Source organism: Schistocerca americana, chromosome 2, assembly GCF_021461395.2.
Source record: "Schistocerca americana isolate TAMUIC-IGC-003095 chromosome 2, iqSchAmer2.1, whole genome shotgun sequence".
In the NCBI taxonomy this organism is placed as follows: domain Eukaryota; kingdom Metazoa; phylum Arthropoda; class Insecta; order Orthoptera; family Acrididae; genus Schistocerca; species Schistocerca americana.
This window is the reverse complement of record NC_060120.1, coordinates 372,279,404-372,293,673: the sequence shown is the minus strand read 5'-3', so window position 1 is coordinate 372,293,673 and position 14,270 is coordinate 372,279,404. Positions and strand designations below refer to the sequence as shown.

Sequence of the window (14,270 nt, the reverse complement as noted above, 5' to 3'; positions counted from 1 at the left end):
ACACTCGTCTCCGGTACCAGTAGGCTAGTTTCGTTATACGACGATTATTCCTTCGAAGTGTTACTTGGCTGTGAGGGGTACATCTTTCCACATAGACACGTTGAATAGCCGCCGTTAATACGCCAGAAAATCTGACAACTTCATTCACGGTGTGGACAAGGGCACGTCCAGGCACGATAGCTCCTTTCTGCAGTCTGTCGTGTCACCACGTCGACCCATCTTACTCCGCTGTCGGCATCTACATATGCGTGATAACTCTGCTATTCACATTAATTGCCTGTCGGAAGGTTTATGGAACCAACTAATTCGTGTAATTAACTGAACCCACTGGCTCAAGTATCTCACTTCACTGCCATTGCCTACACTAGCGGTAGATGGTCACATAACCTTTTCTATTTACCGTGATCACACACCTTGGTCAGAAAGGTATTTAAAGCGAAACGATCATATCAAACGAATGACAGATAAGGCAAGTGCCAGACTGATATTGTCTTCAAGAAGCCTCAGGAAATGTAGCCACCCAAAAAGGAAGTGCACTACTGGCCATTAAAATTGCTACACCACGAAGATGACGTGCTCCAGACACGAAATTTAACCGACACGAAGAAGATGCTGTGATATGCAAATGATTGGCTTTTCAGACCATTCACACAAGGCTGGCGCCGGTGGCGACACCTACAACGTGCTGACATGAGGAAAGTTTCCAACCAATTTCTCATATACAAACAGCAGTTGACCGGCGTTGCCTGGTGAAACGTTGTTGTGATGCCTCGTGTAAGGAGGAGAAATGCGTACCATCACGTTTCAGACTTTGATAAAGGTCGAATTGTTGCCCATCGCGATTGCAGTTTATCGTATCGCGACATTGCTGCTCGCGTTGGTCGAGATCCAACGACTGTTAGCAGAATATGAAATCGATGGTTTCAGGAGGGTAATACGGAACGCCGTGCTGGATGCCAACGGCCTCGTAGCACTAGCAGTCGACAGGCATCTTATCCGCATGACTGTAACGGATCGTGCAGCCACGTCTCGATCCCTGAGTCAACAGATGGATACGTTTGCAAGACAACAGCCATCTGCACGAACAGTCCGACGACGTTTGCAGCGGCATGGACTATCAGCTCGGAGACCGTAGCTGCGGTTACCTTTGACGCTGCATCACAGACAGGAGCGCCTGCGATGGTGTACTCAACGACGAACCTGGGTGCACGAATGGTAAAACGTCAATTTTTTCGGATGAATCCCGGTTCTGTTTACAGCATCATGATGGTCGCATCCGTGTTTAGCCACATCGCGGTGAACGCACATTGGAAGCTTGTATTCGTCTTCGCCATACTGGCGTATCACCCGGCGTGATGGTATGGGGTGCCACTGGTTACACGTCTCGGTCACCTCTTGTACGCATTGACGTTACTTTGAACAGTGGACGTTACATTTGAGATGTGTTACGACCCGTGGCTCTACCCTTCATTGGAGGTCTTCTATGGGCCTTTCTGGATACAGAAAATGTTCGACTGCTGCCCTGGCCAGCACATTCTCCAGATCTCTCACCAAATGAAAACGTCTGGTCAATGGTGGCCGAGCAATTGGCTCGTCATAATACGCCAGTCACTATTCTTGATGAACTGTGGTATCGTGTTGAAGCTGCATAGGCAGATGTACCTGTATGCGCCATCCAAGCTCTGACTCAATGCCCAGGCGTATCAAGGCCGTTATTACGGCCAGGGGTGATTGTTCAGGGTACTGATTTCTCAGGATGTATGCACCCAAATTGCGTGAAAATGTTCTAGTGTAATATATTTGTCCAATGAATATCCTTTTATTATCTGCATTTCTTCATGGTGTAGCAATTTTAATGGCCACTAGAGTATAATCATATACAATGTACAACCTATACAATATTTCGTTCAGACAACTGTCATTTATCTTGAGTATGTTTTCATTGTTCTGAAATAGGCCATCTTGTGGAAGATAAGTTGTGACGTCAAGTTCCTGCCGTCTTACTGAACACATACATACAGTATTAATTTCCAAAGTGTATCACAGCTTTTTCCACACGCTGTCGGTGGGTACCCGCATTTCAGATGGATACATTAAGCACGGCAGACTACTTTTCAGAGTAGTGTTTCGCCATCTTGCTTTCTTCTTCCGTATCATCATGAGCCACACAAGCAAATCACTACACATTACTTACAATCATAATAGTAATAGGCGCGAAACATTTACACTGAAATACAATACTTACTCTTCATAAATAAACCATGTGGCCGAAATACTGATAACCTAACCCTTTAGCTGATTAAATATCTGGAGTAATTTCAAGCCAGAAATTCTATATAACATTTACATTTTATGTTACAACATGTAGGTATTTTTCTGTGGACTCAGAGTCTTTCACGTCTGTATGCCTGAACAAAACCCTCGCAATTTTGAAGCTGTGTCATTTGGAATGAATCCTCATGCTTTCGACGTCTGTATCCATCATCGCCATTAGAAAAACTAGTGACTGGTCATTTAGGCCGTTCTGTGGAAGACTCCAGATGCTGCTGCCTCTCCTATACAGGTTGTAACAGTGATAAGTGCAGACATTTCTATTGGTGAGTGAGGGCTGTGTGCTTAGTAACATCTCATCAGCATTTACATCATCTGCAGGCTAATAATTATAGGTATTAGCAGTAGTATGTTTTTAGGTTGGTTAGTCCCTCAAAGTACATGTGGCAAGAGCAAGTCATTAATGTCTATTTTGCCCTGCGCGGCGGACAGGTGTTGAAATGTTGGTGTGTGAACGCCAAACGGTTAGTCTATACTCACAGGCACTTACAGATTGCAGTTGTGTCCATGCACAAAAGATCAGGTGATAAAGTTTGTGGTGTGTTTGTGGGAATAGTGTGTGACAAAGAGAAAAACTATCAACTTACTGATGTGTGTACGTCACGTGTAAAACTATCTGCACTTATACAGGGTTATTACAAATGATTGAAGCGATTTCACAGCTCTACAATAACTTTATTAATTGAGATATTTTCACAATGCTTTGCACACACATACAAAAACTCAAAAAGTTTTTTTAGGCATTCACAAATGTTCGATATGTGCTCCTTTAGTGATTCGGCAGACATCAAGCCGATAATCAAGTTCCTCCCACACTCGGCGCAGCATGTCCCCATCAATGAGTTCGAAAGCATTGTTGGTGCGAGCTCGCAGTTCTGGCACTTTTCTTGGTAGAGGTGGTTTAAACACTGAATCTTTCACATCACTATGCGTGAAACTTGCCCGCACGTGTTCATCCGTTTCTTCGCTCACTGCAGGCCGACCAGTTGATTTCCCCTTACAGAGGCATCCAGAAGCTTTAAACTGCGCATACCATCGCCGAATGGAGTTAGCAGTTGGTGGATCTTTGTTGAACTTCGTCCTGAAGTGTCGTTGCACTGTTATGACAGACTGATGTGAGTGCATTTCAAGCACGACATACACTTTCTCGGCTCCCGTCGCCATTTTGTCTCACTGCGCTCTCGAGCGCTCTGGCGGCAGAAACCTGAAGTGCGGCTTCAGCGGAACAAAACTTTATGAGTTTTTCTACGTATCTGTAGTGTGTCGTGACCATATGTCAATGAATGGAGCTACAGTGAATTTATGAAATCGCTTCAATCATTTGTAATAGCCCTGTATTTGTTACTGTAGAAGCGAAACACTATATCAGCACTGCCAGTCCAGTTTTACTCGAAATGACAAGATTTGAAAGATAAGAAAATATTGTTCAGACGTTATTCTAATAGTTGAACAATACAGATAACATGATGCACTAAATTTTAAGTCCAGCTCGCTTTTTAGGACTGTATACTGGACTGGGACTCAACTCTGGAGTGTAACATTTTGTGGAAATCGCTCTAGACATAAGTCATCCCAGCCCCTCATTCCAGCTGCTGTCACTATCTCTCCCCAGCCCTACTCCATTTGTAATGAACCAAATGTCGACAATAAATCGAATAAATAATAAATTCTTATTTTTTCCCACATTTCAGGGGTATAAATCAGGTTTCAAAACTCAATTCGGCACACAGTTTAGGCCTGTTTTGGATGATTACTCCAGACTAAACTTCTTTACAAAGCACAAGTTTGACTCCAGCACATAAAAATTATATAAAATAACAAACTCAAATACGAAACCTCATTTCAGATACTCAGAGCCCGTTAAAAAACATCGCCAAAGATTCATTACCTACATGATGCGTTGTTCTAATGCTGCTTCAAGTCGATGGATTTCATCTTTAGCTTTATTTTTCCCCTTAGTGTTCTCACCTATGCATTGGCTCATCATAGCTCCACATAAACCTTTCGTCACCTAAAATAGGTGTGAAATATTTCCTGATCACCTGTTAGAATTCTTTTCCTAGTTTTCATGCCACAGCTACATTGTGAGGAGGTGATAGTGTGAAACCCCGTTTTGGTATAATTTAAAGTAAATCACATTTATTTCCATGCCCATATTACTATCAAAAAAAGTTTTAATGTTACCTTGTTTATGTAAGTACGTCTGTACTCGCAAGGTCTTTCATAAAATTCAAGGCTAATAATAGAATGATACCACTATCGGTAGAATTCCGTTCCTTTCGAGAATGAGTTGGCTTCATTTATGGTGACTGGATCAATTGTAATAACGTACACGATTTGTGTTACTCCTAGATTAAAAGTTTTTAATTTCACACAGTAGCTGACTAATTGTTCATTGTCTTGTTTCTTTTCTGTTTTTGAATGTGCTCCTTACGTTCTTCTATTGACGTCATGTTATAACCTTGCGGCTACTCTTTACTTCAGAATTGCTACGAGTCAGGAGGAAAGGTACGTGCTTTAAGGGGTGACAGTGCTAGTGATTCTGAACAAAAAACTTCATATGGACGTATGACCTATTCCGAATGGTTTCCGAGACAGAACACGTTTAATATCACTTTTGTACGTTTTCCTTGAATAACTCGAAAACCGCACCCTCCAGCGAAAACGTGTCGCAGTACAAAATTAAATTGTATTAAATTTTCTACACAAAAGGTCCTATTCATTTTTTTCTCTATAACTAATGGTTTGTGCGAAGAGAGCGAGAGAATATTGAAAAACTCCCTCGACGCGCATTCGCTGTAGCTTATGTAGTTTTTTTAGGCCCAAATTAAGGTTTACAATATACTACAGTAGTGTAGAGCAAGTCGAGACGAACAGTCTCATACGGGACACTTATGGTCTATCAAATCGAGCAACTACCTCAAAACGTAAGCTACAGCGCATGTGCGTCGAGCAAGTTTTTCAACATTCTCGCGCTCTCTTCGCACAAACCATAAGTTCTAGAGTAAAACTGAATAGCATCTTTTTTGTAGGAAATTTAATATAGTTTAATTTTGTACTGTGACACGTTTTCGCTGAAGGGTGCAGTTTTCGAGTTATTCAAGGAAAACTTACAAAAGTGATATTAAATGTGTTCTATCTCGGAAACCATTAGGAATAGGTCATACGTCCATATGAAGTTTTTTGTTCAGAATCATTAATACTATCATCCCTCAAAGCATGTACCTTCCCTCCTGACTCACCCTGTATATTCTCGCGTTGAAAAATTCCATCAATTCTGTTATGTAGAGTTTCATGGCAGAAGCAAACATTTATCTTATAAATTTAATATAAGCGAAACAGGTCTACTTCTATTCCAAAAGACCAGATTTTTGGAAATATATAATGTAGATTCAAGCAAACTACAGTGCAGCTTTCTGAATAAACGATTCATATTTGTGCTTGTTTTGTTAGAGCTATACAATTTTTTTTCCATTAAACGTTTACAGATCTTTCTTGGTTTCGATTTGCTTAATTTTGTTGTGTTAATTTTACATTCTTTTTGTTTATGTAATTTGCTTCAGATTTTTATGTTCTTTTGTTTTATTCTACCCACAGATGAGACAGAAGCATTTGCAGACGAAGCAGCAGATACTACTGTTGGCTAAGCAGCTGGTTTAGTTTATGAGAGTAGCAGGAAAGTAGCATTACATCTAGACGCGTGCCGCGGCGATGGTTCGGGAAAAGAACGACTTCGCAGCTGGCAGCCGGTTGACAGCCTGTTCTCTGGCGATAGCTTTCACTCTCTTCACAGAGTCTGTTATCTGTAGCTTAACATGTACAAGTAGTAAACAATATAATACAAGCAACAATGGCCTTGATTGCTTTTTCAGATTTCACCACACAACCATTACAGCTTAACTCGGTTTTTTCCGGAATAGCAAAATACTGAATATAGAGAATTTAATTTCCTTGTGACAGATACGCTACTAACAGAATTCTTGTTTTTCTTTTTTATTTACAGCTGCACCGTGCCAGAATTATTGTTTTTCTCTTTTATTTATAGCTACTCTGTTTACCTTAGCTGGTGTGCTGTAAAAACAAGTAAATGAAGTACCATCAAGTACAGTAAGTTCATTATATTCAACATCAGATCTCACTTTGAGTCTGGACTTAGAAGGCAATCAGACGTTTTTGCCAAAAATTACAACACTGAAGCCGTTATATCAATGTACTCTGCATATGGAGGCAGTGCAATACATATATATTTGAAGCAATATGTAAGTCTGCGGGCTTTCACGGCTGTTGTCAGTGAAGGTGAAAATCTAGATTGTTAGGCAGCATCACGTTCAATTTCTTCTTCACAGTCACCGGTTCGACCACTCTGCTGGAATCTTCGTCAGGATCTTCTGGCGTTCGTGGTTAGCTGAACACTCTCAAAGACCAGTTTCGAATTCTCTTACAAAGGAGAGTTTTCCTGCACTTAATTCTAAAGATGTGGAGTTATTGATGAAAGCCTTTCATTGACTGCTGATAGGCCACCATGAGTAGAGAGAAGGTGAAAGAGTGGTGGACTGTTCATCAGAATGCTATTGTGCTACCTTAGGCGTCAAGAAACCATGTGTGAAAGAAAATGCAACTGCATAACTTTGAAAGCATAGGTCTTTTCTCCTCATGAAGATGGAATATCGTCGACTGCTACACAGTTCACAGTTTGTGTGTGTGTGCGTGTGTGTGTGTGTGTGTGTGTGTGTGCGTTTGTGTATGTATGTGTGTGTGTGTCAGAAAGAGAGAGAGAGAGAGAGAGAGAGAGAGAGAGACGTTCTGTGCATTCCAGTGGTTTGCGCATGCTTCACGATCGAACGATTTTTAACAGCTTAATGACATGTGATGGGGGTATCACGACAGTGTTTCTTATGCAATCGTAATAAATAAAAGAGATCGATTTCATTACTTCTTACAAGACCTGCACCTTCCCAAACAGCAGAGAATGATGAGCAAGGGAAACCCAACCCCTGCAGACTGAATTTTGTATAAATAAAAAATATATCCTCTGCAGTGTAATTGAATTTCCTGTCATGAAATCCTTCGTCTCCAGCACAGGGCCATCAATTTTCAGGTAGGGAAAGGGGAGAGGAGGTTTGGGGGTTTACCAGAGGGGGAGAGGTTAATTAATTGATCAATTTAATGAAGTAGTCAATGAAACTGATAGAGTGGGAGGTGGCTATTCGAATGACTCAGGCCTGAAAGTGTATCTGTATCAATGAGGGGAAGGGGGGTTGGAGGTTTCCTGAGGTGTTGGAAGGAGGAGGGGGGGAGAAGTGGGGGGCAATAGATTAAGGACCTGTCAATCACAAGTAAGTATTATCCCCAGGGGGATGTCAATCAAAAGAGAACAACAGGTTTGTGTCCGAAAGTCACACTTGCTTCTGATGTAGGCAACCTGCACTAAAAAGGCTCATGCCCACATTGCCCTACTACTGGTATTTACATGAAATGGTGGAGATGTCGCACTTGGTGTACCCTGCTCAGAATTCATTACTGCGAGATATTTTGTTCACAATCAATATATTTCAAAAATAGTGTGGGTTGGCATGTGAGGATTGATGATGCAAAAATTTTAGACAGCAGAAAATAAGTATGACATGAAATAGCTTCCAATTAATATAGAATTGACTCTTCAAGCTTTCCCAGTGGATATGTTGTAAATAGTCTTCACGGGTTTACTGCCAGAAGACATTGTGACAATTCCACAATATTTCCTTGGAGCAACTGTCCGTCATCCTCAGGTGGTTGAACGTTGCAGGTGGCTACGTACAACTGGCAGTATCCGTAAGTCGACGCCCTGTATATAGAACACACGCACAAAGAAAATGCAGGCCCGGAAATCACGCATGTGCAATTCTTTGCAGATAGATGCCGCATAGTCAAACGCCCTCTGCCGAAAATCGCAGAACGGCCTCCTGCGAGTGCCCTGTATGCTGTGTTTACTCACAGTGCAGTCGGATTTTATTCACTAAATGAACTGGACCAATATTTATGAAGGGTCTGTTATCGAAAAATCTTGATTTTCTCGTCATGATTTAATTGCTGCCAATGCAGAGTTCCAGGTTGTGCTTAGTTGAAATCCCACATCCCTATTGATGAGATAATCAGCTGTATGAATATGTATTGCTTCCTTAATGACGAAATCCCAGAAACATGATGCCAGGGATAAAACTTCCATCTTTTCATAAATCATGCGATATTCTGTATTCAGACAGTGTTCTGGAATTGCCGATTTCTCCAGATGATGTAGACGTGTATGATGCTGATATTCAGAGTGACGTTCTTCTACTGCGCAACATGTCTGGCCTTACATGCCGCCCCACATTGACAAGGAATCTTACATACACCACGTTTCCTCAGGCCAAGATCATCCTTAACCTAACCCAACAGGTTCGTCAGCTTTGCAGGTGGTCAAAAGAGGCAGTTAATGTCATATCTTCCGAGGACGCTTCCCCTTCTTGACGACATGGCATTAAAATACGGCAAGAAGGCCAAAGTACTGGATGTCTACGCAGCTTCGTTCTGCTCAATGGTCTGAACCCGTTTGTGCCTGAATGCATTGCGCATCTGTCTCTCAGAATAACCTTTTTCTCTAAACACTGCCTTCAAATGTTGTATCTCCCCCGAGAGCCTTTCAGGATATCCTACCACATGCACTCAATGAACAAAAGTATTGAATGAGGGCCGCTCTATAATGTTCGGCGGAAGGCGTTTGAGTATGGCACCATCTATCTGCAAATCTTTGCGAATGCGTGATTTACACACCTGTGCATTCTTTGCGCGTGTGTTCTACATACAGGGCGTCGACGTGCAGATACTCTCAGTCGTACCTAAGCACCAACAAGGTTCAACCACCTGAAGATGTCGGACAGTTGCTACGAGGAAGTATTGTGGAATTTGCACAACCTCATCTGGCGGCAAACCCGTGAAGACTATTTACAATATAGAACTGTAAACACAAAAATAATAATACATAATTTTTTCAGCTTACATTTAAGTGTGCATAAATGTTTATGTTGGTTGTGGTGGCAACACTATCTATTATCTGAAATACAGAGTGTTTTAAACCTCAGGATGGATATTGGGGTAGGATATTTAATAACCGCTCTGTAACAAAGGGCAAGGTACAAGGTACCGTACCTGATTCTGGGGATTTCATGGTAACACTAAGGAAGGTGATAGAGGTTATACCCGATTCATTATATTGAATGTAACCTAATGAGACAGAGACCATCCTGCAACCAGATATTACCAGTGACATGTGGAATTTGTAATCAGTTTGGCTACCTAGAGAAGACTGCCAGAAATGTGTGTGGTTAGGCTGGTGTCACAAGAAGTAAATGAGTCTGCTGGATGTGAAGAGTGTGGATGCATAAGGGCTATGTTTTTCTCAGTGAGCCAGACACACTATGGATAGTGGTAAGGATAAAGGGGAGGTAAATATCTAGGAGGCTCTTCCTCACTTGGAAATGATTGTATGATCAAGACCATGATTGAGTTGAAATGGTATTAGAGCACCCCTGCATCTATTTCTAAGTAATTTTGTAATACCGAATCAAAATTTCCAATTTGCAATCGAAGTATATGTGATACTAATCATGAGCTACTACTATTTGTGCATTGCTGAGGAGGGTATTGGAAAGAACAGTGGGGCACAACAGACAATATGTATGATTTAGGGGACTGCAGGGCGGTGGAAGTCAGTAAAAAATCAAGGGTCGCGCAACGACTCCTGGGAGTCGTATCAGCTTTTATACAAGAACTTCTGGCAGGCATGAAAGCTGGAGAGGCAGTTGAAACGAATGGTTTTGATTCAGATTCAGGAAAGGATGGAGGCATGGAGAGGTGCACCAACGAAAGAAAAGAGGCTGAATTGAGTGGTACAAATGTGGCAACCACTAAGACAGATGAGAATAATGAACCGAACGTGCGTGAATTCATGGATTTTATGATTGGAAAAATAGAAAATACGTCTAAGGAACAGCAGTGCAGCAGAAGAGAAAAGAAGAAAAGTGGAAAGAACAAATAAGGAAATAGCTGAACTGGTGAAGAAAAGAGAGGAAGAAATTGTCGAATGAGAGAAGTGAAGAAAGGTAGAGGGGAAAACAAGGGTGTGGAAGCAGTAAGAACAGATAGGATAAATATTGACAAATCTACCAGTAATCAATCAAAAAGTAAATACAATCGAGGAGAAACGGGAGTTACAAGAGAAAAAGATGGATAAAGCGAAAAGGCAAGTAGGTACAGCAGAAGGCAAGATAGTCCAAGTTGCACAACAGATAGCAGTTGTGTAAAGCTACAGATGATTTATGTATTGAAAACCAACTGATGAATCAAGAAGAAAAACGGAATAAGTGTACAGCATCAATGAGCACTACTCCAGTTCCAGTCTGCAAAATGAAAGAGGTACAATTGACAATTGCTTTTACCATGTAAAGAGAAGCAGAAAGGCACTAACGAGAAGCAAAGGGAAAAAGTAGAAGAGTTGGCAGAATGATGCGACGGTATGGAAAGATGAGAGACAGATGCCACAAGAACGAGCAGTAGTGTGGAACTATTAACAGTACAGTCTAACCGTTTTGCATACATGTGTCCCACTTCAACACCTGATCTGCTACCCAGGGGAAAATAATTATTAATGGCTTGCTCTTGTCACACGTAGTTGGAGGTGCTAACGAAACTGAAAACATATGACTTTTTTATAGTTATTTAAATTTGATAACTGACTTTTATGTACTGTTCAGCGCTGATTTCAAAAATGCAACCCATTTTTTTCTATCGCATCAGGTTTTCTCACAAAGAAGGGAGTATTTTTGGGTTTAATAAGAAAATTTAAGCAATTCATCACATTTTCTCCAGTGTTATAAAATTTTATTTTAATTATAATAATTATATAATTACATTTCCAGTACACTTCCATTTCTCTTTAAGCTCATAAGTCCTTATAATGACGCCTTCGCTTTCTGTCGAAGCTTCTTTTATTGCTTTTCTGGCTGTGGACTCATTGAGGATCATCTCTTTTTATCATCCAGCAGTAGTCCGCTATCACGTTGACATTCCATTTTCCTTGATATCTTCTTTCCAATTCTTTGATGTTTTGGTGGAATCTTTCGCCGTGCTCTTCACTTACATTACCAAGGTTTGCAGGGATGTAGTCAAGATGTGAGTGGAGAAAATGAACTTTAATGCTAGTATTACAGCGCAGCTTCTTAAAGTTGTCGAGCATGGCTGCGACGATTGTTTTGTAGTTTGGATCTCTTTGTTTCCTACGAAACCGGTAACAACTAATTTAAAAGACGTCCATGCCGCCTTTTCTTTTGTTTCCATTTTGTCCACAAAGTTGGGATCTGTCACTAGTTTTCTAATGTCTGGTCTGACAAGGATTCCTGCCTGTAGCTTTGCCTCGGATAAACCACGAAACTGTCCACAAAGATATCTGAAATACTCCCCTCCATTTGGCAATGCCTTAACCAATTGTTTCATCAGCTCCAACTTAATGTGAAGTGATGGGATCCACAAGGCTTTTCCACTCAACATTTTTAATCCCTACCTGTAAAGTTTTTCTCAAGGGCCAAGTTTTTTTTTATGTAGTGTTGCTTTCTGTCTCTACTGTCTCATTCACAGAGAAAGCAAGGGAACTTTGTATAACCACTTTGTTGACCAAGCAGCATTGAAATCACTTTTAAATCACCACATAGTGTCCACTTGTGGTCTGAATAGCAGAGTTTGCTTAAAACCAGTTCAAGGTTTTACGTACATTCTTTTAAGTGAACCAAGTGTCCAACTGGTATAGAAGCATATTTTTAGCCATTGTGTAGAAGTAGTGCTTTAAGGCTTCATTTTGAAGAATCAATAAAAAGTCTCCACTCATCAGTAGCATATTCAATTTTGGAGCATGCCATGAGTCGAGGAACATCACTGCAAAACACCAGGTCACCTTCCTGAGAGAAGAAAGATACAAACTCCTTTTCCCTCGATCGATACCAAAAAAAAAAATATGTATCCGGAGCCAACATTTGTTTATCTTTCAATCGAGATCCTAAAACCTCTGCCAATTCTTTAGAAAGGCCTAGGTCGCTAACTATATCATTCAGTTAAGATTGTGAGAATGGAATGGGATCGGTTGTGCCAGGATCGTAGCACCGTCTGTCTTCTTCAATATCGCCTTGCTGAGTCAATGGCTCGTGATCATCTATATCATCCAAAGAATCTGGAGGAGAGGGTATTGGTACTTCAGTTCCATGAGGAACAGGGCGAATGGCTGACTGAATGTTAGGGTAAGAAATATCCTTTTTGTTTTTCAAATTGAAACCTCGTACATTGCAAGAACAAAAATAGCAATCATCACTATGATTTTTGGGCTCCCTCCAAACCATTAGTATTCCAAAACGTAAGAACTGCGTTTTACATTGAAACCATTGCCTCAGTTCTTCAACACACATTGAACAAACTCTGTATGGGCCCCAAGGCTAGTCTTGATCGCCTAACTTTATGCCAAAATAGGCGAAATATACTTTTTCAACAAAATCAGAAACGTTTCTTTGTTGCTTTTTAACGGTATAGTTACCAAAAATGTAGCAGAAGCAATCTGGTGAGTTTATACATCCTCTGGTAGCCATTGTCCATTTTCCATAAAACAACTTCACAACACAAGAAAATAGTCACTATTTTAAAACACTAGTAACAACAAGATGTGAATATCACAGAGTGAAGAGGTACTGTGAACTGAAGGACAATAGCATAAGCCCACTGATTGGTGATGGCAGGGGAAGGGGCAGCGTGATAGACACGCACTGACATAAAAAAACTGCTGGTTTCTCCTAATTACTCTTTATTTTACGTATATCTAGTATAAAAACGGCAAAATAACAGTTTATAGAGATCCTGAAAACCAAAATTCAAACTCACTAGAGTGCTGAAATATCGAAAAAAGCTAAAACTAGACAAGCAGTTTGCGAAATAACTGTACCTGATGGAATTTTTTCACTATTTTTCCTAAAATCAGCGTTGAAAACATTGTAAAAATCACTTAACAAAATTTAAAACAATTTTTACATCGCAGACCTGTGTTATATAAAATCATTTTGAGACCTTGAGGATCTATTTCTCTCTCTCTCTCTCTCTCTCTCTCTCTCTCTCGTCTCATGCAGAGTCCACAACTGTGCTTTCTGTGAAGTGAGAACGATATGCTTCACGTGTCGTGGTGACAAATAGCAAAGCGGTAGTTAATTATTCCAGTGGGAATTTGTATGGGCAAAGAAATTGTGCACGTCGCTCCAACCCATAGTGAGTATGCAATAGCCATTATTTCGACTAGGGAAAGATTAACGTTCTACAGAATGGAGGAAAGTTGCGACTGAGTGAATTCAGTCAAGGCCAGAGTAGGGAATTAGCGTTTCAGACCCAGCACAGAGACAATGCTGTGGCAGATGCCACTTGATAAAGTACCAGGCCACAGTAAATGTTCAGTCTAGATTTTGCTCACTCTAACTTGTGTATGCTTTGACCATTGAATGTCAAAAGCTAGGATACTAACCTACCCTCACATTGAGTACATGAGAGTTTTTCATTGGTCCAAAAAGTAAATTCATTCTTCACCAACTCAGTGCATCGACCAGCTACAACAATGTAGATTTAAATGAGCTGATGAGGATTTTTAATAATCGTTCTTCCCTGTGATAAAAAAAATTTCATCTGTAGAGATAAAGATTTTAAAAATCGTCATTTCAATATGTCCAGGAATTAAATTTTTCGTTATCGAGTGCCAAATGTAATTGAACATAACTGTTGTTTATCACAGTTGAGAAATTATATGTAGAATAAAAACGGGAATAGCTGTGTAGTCTTTCTAGAATAGACCTCAAACTTTCACTTTTATTAATTTATGCATTCTAGGTACGTGACATTTGTAT

The 14,270-nt window shown here is 40.5% G+C and overlaps 1 long non-coding RNA gene across 1 annotated transcript in view; it reads left to right on the top strand.

Annotated features, from left to right (window-relative positions):
- Nucleotides 1–6,182, top strand: part of LOC124596502 — an 80,055-nt gene extending 73,873 nt beyond the window's left edge. Inside the window, exon 2 of the long non-coding RNA XR_006978314.1 lies at nucleotides 5,929–6,182. This is a non-coding gene — a long non-coding RNA (uncharacterized LOC124596502). The remainder of the gene's footprint in view (nucleotides 1–5,928) is intronic.
- The last annotated feature ends 8,088 nt before the right edge of the window (nucleotides 6,183–14,270 follow it).